Source organism: Bison bison, unplaced genomic scaffold (assembly GCF_000754665.1).
Source record: "Bison bison bison isolate TAMUID 2011002044 unplaced genomic scaffold, Bison_UMD1.0 scf7180017864531, whole genome shotgun sequence".
NCBI classification, from domain to species: Eukaryota; Metazoa; Chordata; class Mammalia; order Artiodactyla; family Bovidae; genus Bison; species Bison bison.
Window position 1 is genome coordinate 88,539 of NW_011495081.1, and position 14,405 is coordinate 102,943.

The following is a 14,405-nucleotide window of genomic DNA, read 5'->3' on the forward strand; positions in this document are numbered from 1 at the left end:
GTTGAGCTTTAAGCCAACTTTTTTACTCTCCTCTTTCACTTTCATCAAGAGGCTCTTCAGTTCTTCTTCACTTTCTGCCATAAGGGTGGTGTCATCTGCATCTCTGAGGTTATTGATATTTCTCCCAGCAATCTTGATTCCAGCTTGTGCTTCCTCCAGCCCAGCGTGTCTCATGACTCTGCATATAAGTTAAATAAACAGGGTGACAATATACAGCTTTGACATACTCCTTTTCCTATTTGGAACCAGTCTGTTGTTCCATGTCCAGTTCTAACTGTTGCTTCCTGACCTGCATACAGATTTCTCAAGAGGCAGATCAGGTAGTCTGGTATTCCCATCTCTTTCAGAATTTTTCACAGTTTATTGTGATCCACACAGACAAAGGCTTTGATGTAGTCAGTAAAGTAGAAATAGATGTTTTTCTTGAACTCTCTTGCTTTTTCCATGATCCAGCAGATGTTGGCAATTTGATCTCTGGTTTCTCTGCCTTTTTTAAATCCAGCTTGAACATCTAGAAGTTCATGGTTCACATATTGCTGAAGCCTGGCTTGGAGAATTTTGAGCATTACTTTACCAGCGTGTGAGATGAGTGCAATTGTGCAGTAATTTGAGCATTCTTTGGCATTGCCTTTCTTTGGGATTGGAACGAAAACTGACCTTTTCCAGTCCTGTGGCCACTGCTGAGTTTTCCAAATTTGCTGGCATATGTAGTGCAGCACTTTCACAGCATCATCTTTCAGGATTTGAAATAGCTCAACTGGAATTCCACTTATCTAGGCCTTGAGCAAATACAGAAGGATGGTAGCCTTCCCACTGCACTTCTCCACAGGGTGGTTTCAGGGTGTATTTGTCAGGGTGAAATATTTTATACATTTGAGACTTTACTCTTCTTTGTTGGATGTAATCATAGGATTTGTGTTTAAATATTTACACAAAAAAGCATTTTTTCATACCAGTTTTGCTAGACTGGCAACAGCCTGCTGCAAAGTGCCAAAGACTTTGGAGAAAATTACATGATTTTGTTTTCATTATAGAGGAAATTCCATTACCTACTATAAAATTCAAAAATTCTACTTGCATTCAGCTTCTGAGTTGACTTCTAGAGAGGAGATCATTTTAGCATTTTTTTCCTCATGCCATATAAAATGTGTCATGTAGTAATTGTCGAGGAACTAATAAACTATCATGGTCATGTACACTTTTTTTAAAAGGAGATCAAAATCCTTTCCACAGTTAGTACTTGTTTCTTTTGGCTCTTTTAGGGCTAAATTGGTTAATATCAATTGATAAGTGAATCATTTTAAGGAATAGCTACTAGGTTGGTGCAAACGTAATTGCAGTTTCAGACCACGATAAATTTTAAATCATTGTAACTAGCTTCAAACACATCTTTATTACTCAAAATGGGAACCATTACAATCAACACATTTTTGCCGATGAGAAATATGTTTGCTTATTCCTGTAGCATAAAAATCCATGGTTCAGGATTTGACAAACTCTCGGGAAGCATTTTCTGCCTCTTGCTGGTTGTAGGAACATTTCCCTGCAAAAAGTTATTGAGATGCTTGAATAAGTGGTAGTCAGTTGGTGAGAGATCAAGTGTTCTGGTCTTCTTGACAGACCAGAACCTGGGGACAGGAGTTGACGAAGGCAAAGAAAAGAAGGACGCAGGGGACCCAAGTCTCTAGTGGAACAAGGGTGTTCTATTCATGGCAGTGTGTGCTTATATATTGTAATACAAGGAAGCTTTAGGCAAAAAATAAATTAAGTAAAAAACACCAAAACCAGATGCATAACAATAGTAACCAAGGGAATAACAGTAGTCATAGGACCAAACAAGAGTAACTAGGGGAATAACAGTCGTCACAGGGCCAGAAGAGAAGTAGTTTTACAGAAAAGTAAAAGATTACTGAAAGGAATCCATGTATGCGTTCTGCCTCATGACCTCAGTCCTGAGAACTGCGTGCAGCTCTGCTCATTCCTGTTTTCCAGGAACTGATAAGGATCAGAGGGCCTTTGAGAAACAGAAAACAGCATATAGGATTCCTTAAAATTAAACGTTCCCTGAAAAATCTCCCTTTTTTATTATTTTTGTGAAAAAGGCCCTGACCAATTGAGTTTATTTAGTGTGAACAATTTATGTTGAAAAGCATCGGTATATAACAAATATAATTACCAGGACAATTACCAATGTTACAGCATCAGACCCAATACTATGAGTAATACTTTGGAACCATCTTTGAGGGTCTAGCCTAGATAATTGATCAGCTAAGCTATTCAGCTAAAGTTTCCAAATTATTGGAAGAGGGCAGACTTTTAGAGAAGCTTTCAAAGATTTTCTTTTGCAATAATTGTACAATTAGGGAAGCATTATCATGTATGTCTTGTAAGTGAAATTTAATTTGTTCTCAATTGTAAGCACTATAGTTGAACCGAACAGGAATGATACAAAATTGTGTAGAATGCCAATCACATTTTAGTATTACTTGTTTTTGTAAATCTATTAAATAATCTCTGACTCATTGGATGGCTGTTTTTAGTTCCTGTATTTTATTTTGAATTTCCTCATCTGAGCCTGAGGGGCCCATATAATATGAGCATCTTTGGTCCAATTTTGAATAAAGTTTTGTGTTTGAATTTAGGTTTGTAAAACAATGCCTGCAACAGCGGCAGTAGTGCAAATGGCTATTAATCCCAAAATGCCAAGAATTAACCATCCAATGAATCATTTAGATTGCCGGAGTGATTTAGTGAGTAGCCGAGAGGCAAGTCCTGCCGTGGGACCCTCTTTCCAGGGATTCATTTTTCAAAGAAACAGAGGAATTAAGACAAGTACACATTTTGTAATCTATACAAGTCACAAAATGTAGAGTCTTATTAAACTGTAAGTTCTCTATAGCTATAACAAAAGGAAGAGGAACACAAGCTTGTATAAAATATGAATGATTATAATGAAGGGAATAGTTACGGTGAGTGAAAAGCGAGCCCAGCAGAGCTATACCAGCCAAAGTCATGCCCATCAGGGACCAGTGGTTGGAACGGTCCTGGCCCTTTTGGCTCTTGGTTGCTGTATTGTTTTCATAGAGTTTCACAAAAGAGTCCCAGCCGCCATTCTCCTGGATCCAAGGCTCTAGGTGGTCATTTAGGTAAGTGGCCATCCAAGTTGGGATTTGACTCACCAATATTTGCATCTAATTGTCTATGCTTTCTATGCAGAGTGTCCCACCGAAGGAAAAAAAGGCCATGTGACCCCAGTTTACCCCAGCCCAGAAGAGTTCATACATTACCTGTTCAAAGCTCTGATATGCTGTCCCTGTGGTGATGTGGAGCTGGGATGTCAGGTTGCTGAATGTCTGTTGGTACTTCAGTTCAAACTGGTTGTCTGTCTCCCTCAGGGTTTGCTTTACTGTTGTCATGGGGATCACTTTCTGGGCGTCCAAGCTTCTGCTGTGGCCAGTGGCTCCATTCACTGCAGGGCTATCTGCCAGGTGCCAAGGTGGGTTGTCATTGATGGCATTTGGGGTTGGTTTCCATATCTGATCTTGTCCCTTCTGAGGAGGCCTCAGTTCTGTTCTCTTCCACATCATTAAATTGACTGCAGCTGTATCCTTTCTGGGAAAGCTTGTAAGAGAGAAAGTCAACCACCAGCTCTCGGTTGCTCTGAGACATTTTTATAAGAAGGATGGGTTCTATCAGTTTATTGTCTAAAATACCTGTAGTAAAAAGGGGGTTATGTATATAGGTCCAATAAGTATGATAATTAATTCAGCTTGAGTGGGGTGGGTGGGGGGTGAAGCAAGCAAAACAAGCATAGCAAGAAAAATATTTTCTGGATTCCAAGGCATTCCCTGTTGAGAAACCAGATTTTTAGCTTGATTAGTAAGGGTTTTCGTTTATCCTTAGGTAAGGAGATCAAAGGTCAATGACGGTGAAGGCAGTGTTTTTTGGAGATTTTTAGAGTTGCCATGGCTTGTATTGGGATTTTTTTTTCTTCCCAGGAATTTGGCTGTTTTTTCTCTGTTTTGAACATCCGATGCTCTCCTGAGGTGGATCTTTCGAAGAGGAAGCCAATTGATTTCATTGGATCTATCTGGAGAAATACAAGCATACCCCTTTCCCTGTAAGATTAATTTCCTAGATTTCCAATGTTTAGTTAGCCCGTCTTGATACTAAATGGGCAGAGGAAGAGAAGTGTCTTTCAGTTCTTAGAAATGTTTTTCTGCTTATGTCAAGATAACTCCTTGTGGTAAGTTTTTAAAAATTTAAAACAAATAAAGCTGTATTAACCATAGTTATAGGATTAAAGAATATCTTGCGTTTGGAATCTAGTAAAGTCTGCTCTGGATAGAGAAAAGAGAATTGTTCCTGTGTATTCCTCCTTTTTAAATTTTTTTATTTGTAGTTTCAGTGTGTGAAATGGGGGAAGTGTGGTCCCTAATAATAGATTGTAATTCAAGAAAAAGTTGTTGAATAATAGATTGATTAGAATTTATGGTAGAAGTTTTTATATTTTTTAATACAAAAACTGACTATGAGGAGTCAGAAATTATATTGATAGGGTAAGGATGTAGGTGAATAACCTGAATAAGAGCATATAATTCATTTTGTTGAACAGAATGAAATTTAGTATAAAAGACTTTATATTCTTGAGAGAACAAAATGAGGCTTTGGTGTTTTTAGTCCCATCTATATAGAAAACATTAGCTTGAGGTATAGGTTGTGATGTAACAATGTGAGAGATAATAAATTCAGTATTTTTGAAGAAATTTTAAAATTTATTAGAGGGATAATGAAATGAAATTTCTCTAAAATAGTCTGAGAAGTCTATTTGGAAATCGGTAGAAGTTTGTAATGCATTTTCAAATTGAGCTTTATTAATAGGCAATATAATTTGGTGAGGATCAGAGCCAATTAAAGTCTTAGTTTTTTTATTGATAATTATTAGAGCGATCAAATCAAGATAGGGCAGAAGTGACTTTGTCTCTTTAAAATGGGTATATATCCATTTTATTGGGTGTTCTTGTTGGGCAAGAAGTCTTGTGGGAGAATGGAGAGAGGGGAGTATAAACAACTCTAAAGGCAATCAAGTCTAATATGAGTAAGAAATTGTTTTGTATAATTCATTTTGTATTAAACAGAGTTTTTGTGTGTGTGTGTCTCTTGTGAAAATGAATGAGGACTATTTAAATCAGGCTCTCCTTTTAAAGTATTAAATAGATTAGTCAGTTGATAATTTGCAATACCTGCTGCTGCTTCTAAGTCGCATCAGTCGTGTCCGACTCTGTGCGACCCCATAGACGGCAGCCCACCAGGCTCCTCCGTCCCTGGGATTCTCCAGGCAAGAACACTGGAGTGGGTTGTCATTGCCTTCTCCAATGCATGAAAGTGAAAAGTGAAAGTGAAGTCGCTCAGTCGTGTCCGACTCCTAGAGACCCCATGGACTGCAGCCTACCAGGTTCCTCTGTCTGTGGGATTTTCCAGGCAAGAGTACTGGAGTGGGTTGCCATTGCCTTCTCTTAGCAATACCTAACGAGGGTCTAATCCAGTTTATATTGTCTAAAAGTTTTTGAAAATCATTCAAGGTTGATAATTTATCAACATGAATCTGTGTTAGTTGGGGAGTAATATGTTGTCTATTAACAATAGATCTTAAGTAATGGTAAGGTCTAGAGGTTTGAATCTTTTCAGGGGCAATGATTAATCTAGAGTCTTTTAAGCATTGTTGAGCTATGTCAAACATTTGTTGAATTTTTATTTTTTTTTTTTTTAAATTTTATTTTATTTTTAAACTTTACATAATTGTATTAGTTTTGCCAAATATCAAAATGAATCCACCACAGATATACATGTGTTCCCCATCCTGAAAACAGATGGAGCCGAAGACAATATATGATCTATATAATGAATAACAAGAAAGTCAAGAAATTGTTTTCTCACGGGTTCAAAGGCTTTGGCTACATAATATTGACATATGGTGAGAGAATTTATCATTTTTTGAGGCAATACAGTCTATTTATATCATTTATGAGGCCCAATATGATTAGGAAAAGGAAGAGAGAAGGCAAATCTTTCTCAGTCTAGAGGGTGTAAAGGTATAGTAAAAAAGCAGTCTTATAAATCTATAATAATAATATGTCAGTTTTGATGAATAATGGTAGGTGATGGAATTTTTAGTTGCAATGTACCCATAGGTTTTATAGATGTATTAACTTTTCGAAGGTTTGTTAAAAGATGCCAGTTGTCAGATTTTTTTTTTTTACAAAAATTGGAGAATTTCAAGAACAAGATTCTTTAATATGTTTTAATTTCAAATATGTATTGATAAGTTTTTTAGCAGCCTCTAGTTTTTCTTTTGTAAGGGGCCATTGTTCTGTCCAAATAGGCTTGTCGCCTTTTCAAGTTATTTTAATAATTGCATTGTTTGTTAAGTGAGCAGTACAGTGGCCCCTAGGAAAGATGTGGAATACATATTTGAGTTTGTCATTGCATAAGTAAAGCTCCTTTTATTAAATTAAGAGGTGCATCTATCATGTAGGGTTGTAATGTTGTAGGCTGCCTTTTGGTCCCTCATATGGATATATTTGGACATTTTGATAAACCTCTTGTATTTTGGTTTGAGAAACTCCTGCAATTTGGCAAGAAATTTTCTGTATAGGCCAAGATTTGGGCCATAAATGTTTGGAAATAGTAGTAATATCAGATCTAGTATCAAGGAGACCACAAAATTTTTTGCCATTAATTTTGATATTTATACTTGGTTGGGTATATTCAGATATTATTGATGTCCATAAGGATTGTTTTTGATCTGAATTGTCAAATCCGTCTGTCTCTACATCATTAGAGGAGTTAATAGAAATGTAAGATAAAGGAATTAATTGAGCAATTTTGTTTCCCTTTTTGAATTGCCATAATATCTGAGATGACATCATAATTGGAATTTCTCTCTTATAATTTGAATCAATTACTCTAGGGTGAACAGTACTGGCCAAATAAAAGACTGAAGGTTTATGGGGGTAGGGGTCCAAAAAAGTCCGATAGGTGTTTTAGAAGGGAGTACTTAAGGAAAAAGGAGAAAATCATTTAGGGCTGGTATATCGACGGTAGCATTGCCAGATGTTGAGGGTTTGAGGGAAAAGATGGAGTTTGCCCCTGGTTTTTGTTGATGGGGACCTGGGGAGTCCCCAGCTTGGAGTTTCCCAAAATAGGCTTTCCTATAATATCATATTTAGATTGACAGTCTCTGGCCCAGTGTGTCCTCTTATGGCAATGAGGGCAAATTTTGGGAGATTTTTTAATAGTTTTAATTTTTTCTGTGTGCTTTTTAGCAGAATCCCTTTTACAATGAGTTTTATCCCCATATGTAAAACATCTTTCATATCCCTTTTTAAAGGTAGCAACCATTGTTTCAGTTAACATTTGTATTTTTTGAGTTTCTGATCCTAAATTGTGATAAGCCTTTAAATAATCAATAATAGTCTCAATCTCATGAATTGGAGCAGTAGCTCTTTAACATTTTTGGTTTGCATTTTTATAAGCAAGCAGTTTTTCTAGCTGCATTTTGGCCTCTTCTCTGATAACATTATAGGAAATATCAACTTTGAATCTAGCTAAAAAACCAGCATAGGCTTCATTAGGTCCTTGAAATATTTTTGTGTAGCTATCTTTAGGTTTCATTGACTTCTAGCTTTCCAGGGGGGTACACAAGGTTGGCGTTTACCCATATCCATATGTTGGGGTCAAAATCTGGACCATCTTTATTAGGGTCGGGTGGCTCAACTATTTGAAGTTTATATCTGGCGAGGTTTTGTTCGGCTAAAGGCAGGTGTGACATGGTGAAGGCTAGAAAGGACTCGTTTTTTATGTCCCAGTCTAGTAATCTAGAAAGCCTTCGTCATGAAGGGAATGAGTAGATAGTGTTTTCTCATAAATATGAGTATGTGTTAAAGGCTTATCATTGTCATTATGGGAAGTATTATTAGCTTAAGTGTCAAAAAGAGCCTCAGAAGAGTCATCGTTAGAGTCGTTTTGTCTTTGAGTTGAGAGGACTTTCGGTTTGGCGTCCATTGTAAGAGGAGGAGGAGCACTTGGGGCAGCTGGAGCAGGGCTGGTGGGATAATTCTGAAATATTTTATGTTGTTTTAATAGGGCCTTTTGTAAAGTTTTATCATCTGATTTATATTCATGTAACAAGTGTTCTGCCTGTTGTCGAATATCAGGGGGTGGGGGGGCTAGAATTTTCTTGAAATGGCAAAATCATGGCTTTAGTGAGGGCCCATAAGGGCCAGAAATCTATTGGAATATTTTTTCCCCGTCTTGTGGTTCATTTAACATTCTTTCTAACTTGGTTCCAAATCTTTAAATCAAAGTTGCTTTCATCAAGGAACCAGGGATTATGTTCAATTACCGTTTGGAGACAAGCCTCTAATCGCTGAAGTGAAACCAAAAGTCCTTGAACCTTAAATAAATGATGAAGCAAAGTAGAAAAGTGGTGGGGCTTTCCAGCCGTTTGTCCCATAACCCCGCACTTACCGACCTCAGTAGGTCCACAGTCACTCCGTCTGGTTGCCAAGGGCATACTCCAGGTCCCTGTTTGGGTGCCACTTGATATGGTCTTCTTGACAGACCAGAACCTGGGGACAGGAGTTGACGAAAAGAAGCCGAAGAAAAGAAGGGCGCGGGGGACCCAAGTCTCTAGTGGAACAAGGGTGCTTTATTCATGGCAGTGTGTGCTTATATATTGTAATACAAGGAAGCTTTAGGCAAAAACTAAAGTAATAATACACTGAAAACAGAAGCATAACAACAGTAACTAAGGGAATAACAATAGTCATGAGGCCATAACAACAGTAACTAGGGGATAACAATCGTCACAGGGCCAGAAGACAACCCATGTATTGGAAATAGGAACATGACTAAGTAGTTTTACAGAAAAGTAAAAGATTACTGAAAGGAATCCATGTATGCGTTCTGCCTCTTGACCTCAGTCCTGAGAACTGCGTGCAGCTCTGCTCATTCCTGTTTCCCAGGAACTGATAAGGAACAGAGGGCCCTTGAGAAACAGAAAACAACATATAGGATTCCTTAAAATTAAATGTTCCTTGACACAAGTGAATATGGCAGATGAGGCACAACCTTGTGCCCAATTTGTTTAACTTTTGAAGCATTAGTTGTGCGATATGTGGTCAGGCATTGTCATGGAGAATTGGGCCCTTTCTGTTGACCAGTACCAGCTGCAGGCATTGCGGTTTTCAGTGCATCTTATTGATTTGCTGAGCATACTTCTCAGATGTAATGGTTTCATCGGGATTCAGAAAGCTGTAGTGGATCAGACCAGCAGGAGACCATCAAATAGTGACCATGACCTTTTTTGGTGCAAGTTTGGCTTTGGAAAGTGCTTCAGAGCTTCTTCTCGGTCCAACCGCTGAGCTGGTCATTACCAGCTGTCATGTAAAAGTCACTTTTTGTGACATGTCACAATCCAATTGAGAAACGATTTATTGGGTAGAATAAGAGAAGACGCCACTTCAAAATAATGATTTCTTTGATGTGCGGTCGGCTCATGAGGCACCCAGCTCTTTCAACTTTCCAATTTGCTTCAAATGCCAACCAACCATAGAATGGTTAACACTGAGTTCTTGGGCAACTTCTCATGCAGTTGTAAAAGGATCAGCTTCAGTGACTGCCCTCAATTGGTCGTCAACTTCTGATGGCCGGCCACTTCATTCCTCATCTTCAAGGTTCTCATCTCCTTTGCAAAACTTCTTGAACCACCACCGTACTGTATGTTCATGAGCAGTTCCTGGGCCAAATGCCTTGTTGGTGTTGCAAGTTGTCTCTGCTGGTTTACAACCCATTTTGAACTTGAATAAGAAAATTGTTTGAATTTACTTTTTGTCTATCATTTTCCTAATCTAAAATAAACATAAAATACCCAGCAATAAGTCATTAGCAAAAAAAAAAAGCAAGAAATGAACATTAAAATGACATATAACATAACGTTTATTTAAGAATGTATTCCAATAGCAAATGGCAAAGTTGAACAATGCAAAACCGCAATTACTTTTGCACCAACCTCACTCCACTCCAGTACTCTTGCTTGGAAAATCCTATGGACGGAGGAGCCTGGTAGGCTGCAGTCCATGAGGTCACTAAGAGTCGGACACAACTGAGCGACTTCACTTTCACTTTTCACTTTCATGCATTGGAGAAGGAAATGGCAACCCACTCCAGTGTTCTTGCCTGGAGAATCCCAGGGACAGAGGAGCCTGGTAGGAGGCCGTCTATGGGATCATATAGAGTCGGACACGACTGAAGTGACTTAGCAGCAGCAGAAGCAATAGTATCAATAAGTTCTATTTAATGTATTATAAAAGTTCCAAAGAATAGCAAGGAGAGATAAGAAAGCCTTCCTCAGTGATCAATGCAAGGAAATAGAGGAAAACAACAGAGTGGGAAAGACTAGAGATCTCTTCAAGAAAATTAGAGATACCAAAGGAACATTTCATGCAAAGATAGGATCGATAAAGGACAGAAATGGTATGGACCTAAAAGAAGCAGAAGATATTAAGAAGAGGTGGCAAGAATACACAGAAGAACTGTACAAATAAGATCTTCACGACTCAGATAATCATCATGGTGTGATCACTAACCTAGAGCCAGACATCCTGGGATGTGAAGTCAAGTGGGCTTTAGAAAGCATCACTATGAACAGAGCTAGTGGAGGTGATGGAATTCCAGTTGAGCTATTTCAAATCCTGAAAGATTATGCTGTGAAAGTGCTGCACTCAATATGCCATCAAATTTGGAAAACTCAGCAGTGGCCACAGGACTGGAAAAGGTCCGTTTGCATTCCAACCCCAAAGAAAGGCAATGCCAAAGAATGTTCAAACTACCACACAATTGCACTCATTTCACACGTTAGTAAGGTAATGCTCAAAATTCACCAAGCCAGGCTTCAGCAAAATGTGAACCGTGAACTTCCAGATGTTCAAGCTGGATTTAGAAAAGGCAGAGGAACCAGAGATCAAATTCCCAACATCCTCTGGATCATCGAAAAAACAAGAGAATTCCAGAAAAACATCTATTTCTGCTTTATTGACTATGCCAAAGCCTTTGACTGTGTAGATCACAATAAACTGTGGAAAATTCTGAAAGAGATGGGAATACCAGACCACCTGACCTGCCTCTTGAGAAACGTATATGCAGGTCAGGAAGAAACTGTTAGAACTGGACATGGAACAACAGACTGGTTCCAAATAGGAAAAGGAGTATGTCGAGGCTGTATATTGTCACCCTGCTTATTTAACTTATATGCAGAGTACATCATAAGAAACTCTGGGCTGGAAGAAGCACAAGCTGGAATCAAGATTGCCGGGAGAAATATCAATAACCTCAGATATACAGATGACACCACCCTTATGGCAGAAAGTGAAGAGGAACTCAAAAGCCTCTCGATGAAAGTGAAAGAAGAGAGTAAAAAAGTTGGCTTAAAGCTCAACATTCAGAAAACGAAGATCATGGCATCTGGTCCCATCACTTCGTGGCAAATAGATGGGGAAACAGTGGAAACAGTGTAAGACTTAATTTTGGGGGGCTCCAAAATCACTGCAGATGGTGATTGCAGCCATGAAATTAAAAGGCACTTACTCCTTGGAAGGAAAGTTATGACCAACCTAGACAGCAAATTAAAAAGCAGAGACATTACTTTGCCAACAAAGGTCCGTCTAGTCAAGGCTATGGTTTTTCCAGTGGGCATGTATGGATGTGAGAGTTGGACTGTGAAGAAGGCTGAGCACTGAAGAATTGATGCTTTTAACCTATGGTGTTGGAGAAAACTCTTGAGAGTCCCTTGGACTGCAAGGAGATCCAACCAGTCCATCCTAACGGAGATCAGTCCTGGGTGTTCATTTGAAGGACTAATGCTGAAGCTGAAACTCCAGTACTGTGGCCACCTGATGAGAAGAGCTGACTCACTGGAAAAGACCCTGACGCTGGGAGGGATTGGGGGCAGGAGGAGAAGGGGACGACAGAGGATGAGATGGTTGTATGGCATCACCGACTCAACGGACATGAGTTTGAGTAATCTCTGGGAGTTGGTGATGGACAGGGAGGCCTGGCGTGCTGCAATTCATGGGGTCACAGAGTCGGACATGACTGAGCAAATGAACTGAACTGAACTGAAGGCACTGTTTACTATCAAGCATTTCCATACTTCAGATATTTCAGAGTCATTCATCAGTGTGACCATTAGATAAACTTTACAAGCAAATATAGGTTTTCCTAGTTTCATCTTGGTACAGATATTTGTTCTGCTAGCAATTATTTAATAAACATAGGTTGTGAATCTATATGAGGAGCTAACCATTTTCAAGTGATCTCAGACCTGCTTACTCACTTTTTCTATTTGATTTGTCAAAGCCAGTTATTTTTTGAGAAGATGTATATTTTTTATCTAATCTGCTATAATCTAGGCTATATTTCACTGTTAATTACCTTGGTTGGGCTTCCCTGATGGCTCAGATGGTAAAGAATCTGCATGCAATGCAGCAAACCTGGGTTCAATCCCCGGCTTGGGAAGATCCTTTGGAAAAGGTAATGGCTACCCACTCCAGTATTCTTGCCTGGGAAATCCCATGAACAGAGGAACCTGGCAGGCTACAGTCCATGGGGGTCACAAAGAGTTGGACACAACTGAGCGACTAAGCATGCATGCACACATAGGTGAAAGTATTAAATGATACAGTTTTGAATAAGACTTCTGGTGATATTTATCCCTGGTTTATGTTTAATGTATCTGTACATTTATATAAAAGCAGGCCCACACGTCTAGTTGTATGGTTTGTGCACTGCACATGGTACCCCGTTGGGGAGGAGGTTAGTACAGCCTAAGCCTGGGTTCAGCTTGTCACTGTATTGCCTTAGAAGAGTTGCACTCTCACAACACACTTTTTTCCAATTTCTGAGTGAAAGGGGCTGTATAGGTCAGCAGAATCTTGTTCATGGAAGGAAGTTTAGCAAAGCTGGGACTTCTTTTGTCATTAGTCTTAAATGGTACTGCAGTAAATTTCTACTCCAAGTCTGGGTAGTTTACAAGCTTAAAAGCTAATAGTTTTTCTTTTCTTTTTTTTCAAGAATTTATTTTTATTTATTTACTTGGCTTCTTCAAGTTCTAGTTGTGGCACATGGGATCTTTGTCACATCACATGGGATCTTCTGTTGCAGCACACGGGCTCTCCGGTTGAGAAGCATGGGCTCAATAGTTGTGGTATGGGGGCTTAGTTGCCCCATGGCATGTGAGATCATCGCTCCCCAACCAGGGACCAAACCCATATCCCCTGCATTGCAAGGTGGATTCCTAACACTGGACCACCAGGGAAGTCCCTGCTTTTCAATTAAACATTCATGATCCATAAATACACAGCTTTCTTAACTTTAGGAGCTCCAGAGTAAATGCATGAACCTTCCAGCTTCACACAATGTAGGGGGACATACATATGTCTAGGGTCCTATCTTTGGCAATGACCAAAGTACCTTATAAGATATAACACAAATTAGAATTTCCTTTAACTCACCTAGTTTTCCAAATCACAGCTTTTCAAAATAGGCTTTCCTAGCCAAGGATGCATGAATTGATAGTTTCAATTGCTGCTGACCATAGCGTATTCTTCAGGTAGCCCCATCTAGTGTGTCAGGAAGGGGCAGCCTTCACTGGATCAACAGACAGATGCTAGCCAGAGGTGAACCAGGACCCTTACCTGACAGAACACAGTTTGGACTGTACTTTGTAAAAGGATGACGGAAAAGGAATTAAGATTGTTTCAATTCCACCTCTGAAGAGTACACACTTTTCTGAAGCCACCTGGCCACACACATCCCCTACACAGATGCATCGTCATTTTATTTACTGGATTGTTATTACACTTACTCTGGGCTCAGTTCTGGGATGTTTGAGATATTTTTTCCCCTTTTTTTTTTTTTTTGCTTCAACCCTTGACTAAGATACAGAATGGATCTATCTGAATGACAGAGAAGTCAGAACCAGCCTAACTGGTTGGGTGACCTAGTCCCCAAATAAGGCTTGATTCTCAAAGGAAGATGTGGAGAAAGCATAAAAAGAGAAAAAGGATTCTTTTTTTATAGATTATTTTTTTAATATTTATTTTTCGCTGTGTTGGGTCTTAGTTGCAGCATGTGGGCTTCTCTCCAGTTGTGTGCAAGCTTAGTTCCCCCGAGGCACGTGGGATCTTGGTTCCCTGACAGGGATCAAACCAGGGTTCCCTGCACTGGATGGTGGATTTTTTTTGTTGTTGTTGTTGCACTGGTTCTTCATTGCTGCAAGTGGGCTTTCTATAGTTGTGGGGGTGAATAGTGGCTAATTTCTAGCTGCAGTGGCTTTTTTTTTTTTA

General features: G+C 39.1%; 1 pseudogene; it reads right to left on the reverse strand.

Moving 5' to 3' along the window:
* Nucleotides 1–1,481: 1,481 nt before the first annotated feature.
* On the reverse strand, nt 1,482–3,705 carry LOC104982485 (annotated as a pseudogene).
* Between the last annotated feature and the right edge of the window lie 10,700 nt (nt 3,706–14,405).